The following is a 7,246-nucleotide window of genomic DNA, read 5'->3' on the forward strand; positions in this document are numbered from 1 at the left end:
GTGAGGGGGTCAAGTAGCTGGGACTGGGGCCTGCCCTGCAGACCTTTCTGTAAGTTCACTGCTTCATGCTGGTCTGTTGCCCTCCCTCAAGACTTGGCACCACGGGTGGAGGTCTGGTCCCTTTCTTGCTTTCCTGTGGAGACATGAACAGTGCCCTCCCCATGTGTGGGTTAGTGCCCTGTTTCCCCACTATCCACTTTCTCCTTCTACCCTAACCCCCTTTCTCATCCTTTTTAGTTGGCTGCTATATGCACCCCCAGTTTGAGTCTGACATCTGCCAAAGTGTCTGGATCTCGCCCCAGGAATTTATGCACTTGTGGCTTTTCCCCTATGTCCGTTGTGCTTTTTATGCTTGCCTCAGTGGGATTATGTTGTATTTGTCCATTGTGCTTGGCTTACTTTGCTTAGCATAATTTCCTTAAACTCTTCCCATGCGTCGATGTGATTGCTGCATGCATTCATCGCTGTTTTTAAGGATGCATTATATATTATCAGAGAATTTTAATCCATTCATCGGTTGATGGAAATTCAGACTGCTTCCAGTACTTTGGGATTATGCACTGCCCTGGAATGAACATTGGAGCACAGATGTGGCCGGGGTCTGTGTCTGACTTCTTCTGTGTCTGTGGCAGCTTGATGGCCATTTGTTTAGGTATTGCCATGTCGAGTTCCATAGTGGCTGCACACACCTACATGACCAGCAGCTGTGGAGGAGAGTTCCTATCCCCACAGCCCCTCCAACACTTGTTGCTTTCTGGGGTTCATTTGTTTGTTTTTTTAATTGGGCTATCTTTGGAGGGTGTTAGGTGACATCTCATAGTTATTTTAATTTGCATTTCTATTAAGACTGATGAGCAGGAACATTACATTTGTTTTACTTTTAGTTTGCTTTGTTTTCTGCTCTTTTGGATTGAGATTTTTCTGTGTTTTGTTATTATTGCTGGTTTTATTTAAAGACTTCAAGTCCTAAGTCCATTATAATTTTACTTGTCTTTCTCATTTTTTTTATTAAGCCACTCAAACTACGATTTAGGTTTGAGAGAGAAAGAATCTGGGGGATTATTTTCTTTTGTTTTTTTAAAGAAATGATAGATAGATAGATAGATAGATAGATAGATAGATAGATAGTTCCCCCTCCCCCAAATGGGGAAAAGCTCCATTGGTGGAGCTTACTTAGTACACATTTTTCCCACTAGGTGAGCATCAAACAACTTGCTCTGCGTTAGTGCACCAGTGTTGTCACCTGGGAAGGTTTTCTCTGACCCCGGTGAATGTTTTCGTAAAGGCACTTTCACTCGAACCTTGTTTTTTGTGATGAACCATTTAAGAGAATGACATGCTTAAGAAAAATGCTGCAGAAACAGTTGTGATGTTGAACACAGCTTACGCGGACAGCGCTGTAAGAAAAATTCAAATGTACGAGTGGTTTTTCTCATTTCAAAAAAGGTGAAATGCCAATGGATGATGAACTTCATTCTGGACATCCATCAACTTCCAGAATGGATGAAATGTTGACAAAATGCATGCACTTGTACTTGAAGACTGATGACGGACCATCAAAGAGATGGGGAAGTTATCTGAACTATCTCGGAGATTGGTTCTGTGAGTTTTAATGGAAGATTTGGGAATGAGAAGGGTCTCTGTGAAATTTATGCCTTGGGTTCTGACTGACCAGGATAAAGAGTGTTGAGTGGAAACATGCCATACTTTCAAAGAACAGCTCCAATTCGACCCAGACTTTTCCCCCCAAGGTCATTACTGGAGAGGAGACATGGGGTTATTCTTACGACTCTGAAAGCAAACATCAGTCCAGACTCCATCATCACCTTGCCCCACAAAATCTCAAGTTAAATCAAAGATCAAGACGATGCTCTTTTTTTATTTTTTTAATGTGATGGGGAGAGTGCATTTGGAGTTCATTAGACCAGGTCAGACTGTTAATCAAGCTTTCTATTTAGAGAGTCTGAAAAGACAGTGTAACAGAGTGAGACAAAAAAGGCCTGCTTTATTGCAGACGGGGGACTGCTTTTGCCATCACGATAATTCACCTGCTCATGCAGCCATCTCATGCACCAGTATTTGGCAAAAAACAGCATGCCTTTCTTGACCCACACAACTTACTCACCTGACTTTGCTCTATGTGACTTCTTTTTGTTTCTGCAAATGAAGACAGACATGAAAGGACAGAATTTGATGATTAAGAAGAGGTGAAGAAATACACGAGGGAGGTGCTGTCAGTCATCCAAACATATGAGATTGAAGAATGTTTCCATGAATGGAATCACAGATTTGACAAACGTATTAAATGTAAAGCGTACTTTGAAGGTGATAAGGTTGTTTTGCAAAAAATTTGAATACATATCTTTGGGGGAAAAGTCACAGTTTTTTGGGGATTACGTGTGTGTGTGTCACCATAAGAAATGAAATCAACAATATCTTATTCAGTCCTTCATCTGTTTGTTTGTTTCTCCCACACCATGCTTTTCATTGCCCTGTTCCTGCTCCCATCCCTGGCCCCCTTGTAGCCATCAAAGTCTTGTCTATTGATGTATAAACCCATTTCTTCTTTGTTTATTCTTGTAACTATGGTGATATAAAATCTTTCTAAGATTGATTGCATTTACCAAGCATAAAGTTCTTTAGCTTTGACCAAGTCTTGTGGTATATGAGACTTATTATTGGTTTTTTTATGGATGCATGAAATTCTATAATATGAATATACCAGAGCTTGTTTATCCATTCCTCTATAATTAGGGTTCTTGATTGTTTCCATGTTTTTTGCTATCAAAGAAATTGCTGCAATAAACAAAGGTTATGTATGTCTGTTTGGGTTACAGTCTTAATTTCTTTAGGATGTATGCCCCGTAGAGAATTTGCTTGATTATTATGTACTTATATTTGCATTTGTTTAAGGAAATGCTGTACTGATTTCCATAATGGTTGTACAATTCTACAGTCCCACCAGCAATGTAAACGCATTCCCATCTCTCCACATGTTCTCTAGTATTTGTTATTGTCTATTGTATTGAATTTTGAGAAAAGTGTTGGTGAGAGGTGATATTTAATTGTTGTTTTAATTTGTATTTCTCTTTTTGCTAATGATCTCAAACATTTATTCATATGGTTGTTGATTACCTATATGTTGTCTTTGGTGAATTGTCTATTTGTGCTTTGGGTCCATATTTTTATTGGCCTGTTTGTATTTTGCATGTTAAGATGTTTTAGTGTTCTATAGATTTTGGAGATTAGCTGATTTTGGAGATTTTTTCATCTGATGTATTATTAGTTAATATTTTTCATAATATATATGTGGGTTCTCTGTTGTGTCTTTTCATGAAGTCTTAAATTGTTCATAAATCTCATATTTTAATAGCTCCCAGTTGTCTATTTTGTCTTCTGTATTGTGGATATTTTTTCATTATGTTCAGAAGTGTGTTTATGCCTTATATTAGGGTTCTTAAGTTTGTTCCCATTTTTTTATTGATTGACTTAATAATTGTGTGATTTATACTGGGTTTTGGTATGTTTTCTTTATGTGAAATCCAGGATAGGTAATCTATAGAGATAGTAATTGAATTATTTTTTTTTTAGGGTTATGGTAGGGAAGGTTAGTAGGGAAATAGGGTGCTAATAATAATGAATACAAGAATGAAGTAAAATGTTCTAAAATTTATTATGATGATTGTATAACTCTTTTCAATATATTAAACCATTCAATTGTATGGCATATGAATTGTAGGTCAAACTGTTTTTAAATTTTTTAAAGCTCTATCCAAGTGTCATTTCACTTATTTTCCCAATAAATTCGTGACATTTTTCAAAAGCATGAATTCCTCAGAGTTCCCTGCTGAATTCTTCCATGAAACATTTCTTTCCTTAATAAAAAATAAGAAGATGGTGATGATTCAAATACAACAGCGGGTGGAAGAATGCCGTTAGAATGGAATGTACCCAGTCAATTTTTGGAAGTGAGTGCAAAGAAAAATATCCAGGAATGTGTACTGTTTTTGCACGGACTATTACAGAACTAAATTGGTTTCACTGGTTCAAAAGATGTTGCGTTAGAACTTCAGGAAACATGTAGTGAGATACATAACAAAAAGTCAGCGTTTCATTCTTTAGGAAATAGGTGGTACCTCTGAGTCAGAAGTGAGTCAACGTCACCTGCCAGCAAAACAGGATCTTCATTTCATTAAACTGATCCTCTTGATATAGAGAAAAAAATCCATCAGTCACAATATAATTTAAGGGCATTTCCCCTAATTCCATGGTGTCCCATTGGGAATAGACACAGATATAAAAAAAATAGTCTTATCTTTGAGCTTTCAGGGAACTCGTTTTTTTCTCTGTGCTGCATTAATTTATTACATGTACTCCTTTAGTCATTCGATTACTTTTTAAAATGAGGGCACTGTACTAGGAACTGAGGGGCAGGCAGGCTGTTTGCAGAATGTGAGTATAATGAAAATCATCATGTAGACGATTCCATGCATCTGGTCCATGACACATATTACCTGCATTTCCTTTAGTCCCCATAATTCTCAACTTACATTGCCTAATAATGTTTTAATATCTGTACTATATAAACTGGAACGTAATTTAGAATATAATGGATTTTGAAAATATCCAAATTTAATACATGGGACTCCTTCTACTCCTCAAGGACCTGAGAAATAGGAAGATTTCCCCAATGTGGGCTAACCTTCAAGTCAGGTAATCAATGTTTTCTTTCTTCAGACCATGGAGATTGGCCTTCTACAGATGATCCTCTCACTCCTATACATCAAGTCTTGACAATAGAAACAGCCAATTAAAAGATTCAGAAAAGTTAAATGAATTTAGAAGCCCAAAGGTAACCTACATGTATTATGAAGAGGCTAGCTTCCTATCAGTATTGTTTAGAAATATACTGGCCTGGTAAGGTCCAGAAACTCTCTCAGTGAAGTTAAAAAAAAAAAAACTCACATGGACAGTATTGCATTATGTTTTTTCCTGTCACAAAAATTTCTAAGATAAGTGTCTCCTAGTAAATGTCCATGTCTGTAGTAATTGCTTCCCTGACATTGCAGTATAATAATGTCATTTCCTTTCATCTAAGTCATGTAGGTTTCAGAATCAGACCATTCAAACCACTGTAAAAAAGAGACGTGAAGAGAAATTGCTTTGGCCAGTTTCCTGAGACGTTAGGATAGACGCTGTCATTTGAAAGCCATTGATTAGGAGAGAGCTCTTGAATGGGTAGGGAACTGTGTCCCTGAAACCGTATCTGCTTTTCTGCAACATGATGGAATAGGAGCACCATCACGCTGGGTTTTGCCTCACTGATTGACTTGGTTTTCAGTCTTGAGGGATGATGACAAATATAAATGCTCAATGGCTTACCAACAACACAGAGAGGAACTGGCCATCAATCATTTTGTAAAAAGCCCCAAGTACAATTTGAAACTGGGAAACGAAATTCAGGTAACATAGAAATTCCCTCTGGTGCTCGTGGCACATCTGCCACCACTTCAAGTCTCCACAGAGAGAAAGGACACCGCTGTTGCTATGAAAAGGACAACTGGGTCGTCTCGCGAGACCCTGGGTCGCCGAGTGTGTGCTTCTGCAGCCACAAGAAAGAGAGTTACCCTGTCTTGGTGATATAATTCCTCTCAGAATATATCAGGTGCTCCCATAGAAGATTTACTCTATGCTGTGTTTAAACAAGACAATAAATCCAAGCAAAGGATCAACTCAGTCAACAGATCATTGGGGCCAGAAGTTGGGTCCCTATTTATTTAAATTTTGGACCATTGAGCAAAGGCTTGTTATTAATTTTTAACTATTTACCCAAAGCTCAGTTGATTCCAGGTGACATTCCTCACTGTTGTGTTCCACGGAGTCGATTCTGACTCCTAATGACCCCATAGGACTGAAGAATACTGCTGTGTGTGTGACACAACACAGGGCAGACTCTTTATGGGAGCAGATCAGCAGGTCCTTCCTCCCACGGAGCTGCTGCTGGCCCCGAATCTCTCACTTGGGGGCCAGAGCTGGATGCTTCCTCAATGTGCCATCCAATCTTTTTATGTGACACCAGACACTGGAATATCAGTGGGTAAAAAGACACAAAGAAACATCCACCCCTAGCAGTATGTGAGAGCCACAATTAGAGAATTAACAAATTTTAAGAAGAAAGGAAGAGGTAAAGGAAGGACTGGAGGGAGGAATCTTTGAAAGAGGGAACGAAGGAAGCAACTGAATTATGTAGGAGACATTAAGACATGAGGGAAATTCAAAAAGTTCATGGGAAATTGAAAAAAAAAGGAATTTTTGAAGCTCTCTTGTATATATGTAAACCATGGTGTCTATGTGTATCACCTGAAATTCTAACTCAGGAGAACATATAAATTAGTGCCATGTGATTTAATCGACAATGGCCTTTGTCAACCGAGCAGGTTTTTCAAGATTGAGAGCATGAGTTTACTGGTGAGTTGACCATCTGACTGCAGAATTCCTACAGGAATGTCGCATGAAAACAAGACAACCTTCGTCCTGCAATAGAAAGGAGATTCTGAGTTCCAGTTTTACACTTGGAGGAGTCCAAATTTGATGTTCTCATATGTAAGAGTCTGGAATGTCTGGTACTACCGACTTAATCTATTAAGGATTCCCCCACTTTGTGATTTTTCATGTGGATACTTTTTATCCAATACCCTATTTATTAGCCTTGTCCATGATTTGTGTTTTATTGATCAACACATGGATAGGATGGGTAGTGAAAGAAGCATCAGTCAACAGAGGCATTATGAATCTGGACCCTTGGTCCTATACAGTTGCTGTTGTTAGTGGCCATCAAGTAGACTCTAACCCACTGAGACTCTAGGAACAACAGAAAAAACACTGCCTGGTCCTGCACCATCCTCCTAATCATTCCTATTCCTGAGCCCATTGATGCAGCCACTGTGTCAATCCATCTCTTCAAGGTGGAGGATCTTCCTTTTTTTCAAGCCCCCTCCACTTTACCTCAGGACTTGGTCTCTCCTGACAATATGTTGAAAGTATGTAGGATGAAGCTTTGCCATCTTTGCCTCTAAGGAGCACTCGATCCATGCTTCTTCCAATACAACTCTTACATAGGTTTCTGAGACTGTTACTGTTTAGGGGAGTCTAGAAAGCCCAGTCTTTCTCCCACAGAGGTGCTAGTAGTTTTGAACTGCCAACGATGAGGATCACAGCCCAATGCATAACCACTGTGCCACCAGGG

The sequence above is a fragment of the Tenrec ecaudatus genome, chromosome 2 (assembly GCF_050624435.1).
Source record: "Tenrec ecaudatus isolate mTenEca1 chromosome 2, mTenEca1.hap1, whole genome shotgun sequence".
Taxonomy (NCBI): Eukaryota; Metazoa; Chordata; class Mammalia; order Afrosoricida; family Tenrecidae; genus Tenrec; species Tenrec ecaudatus.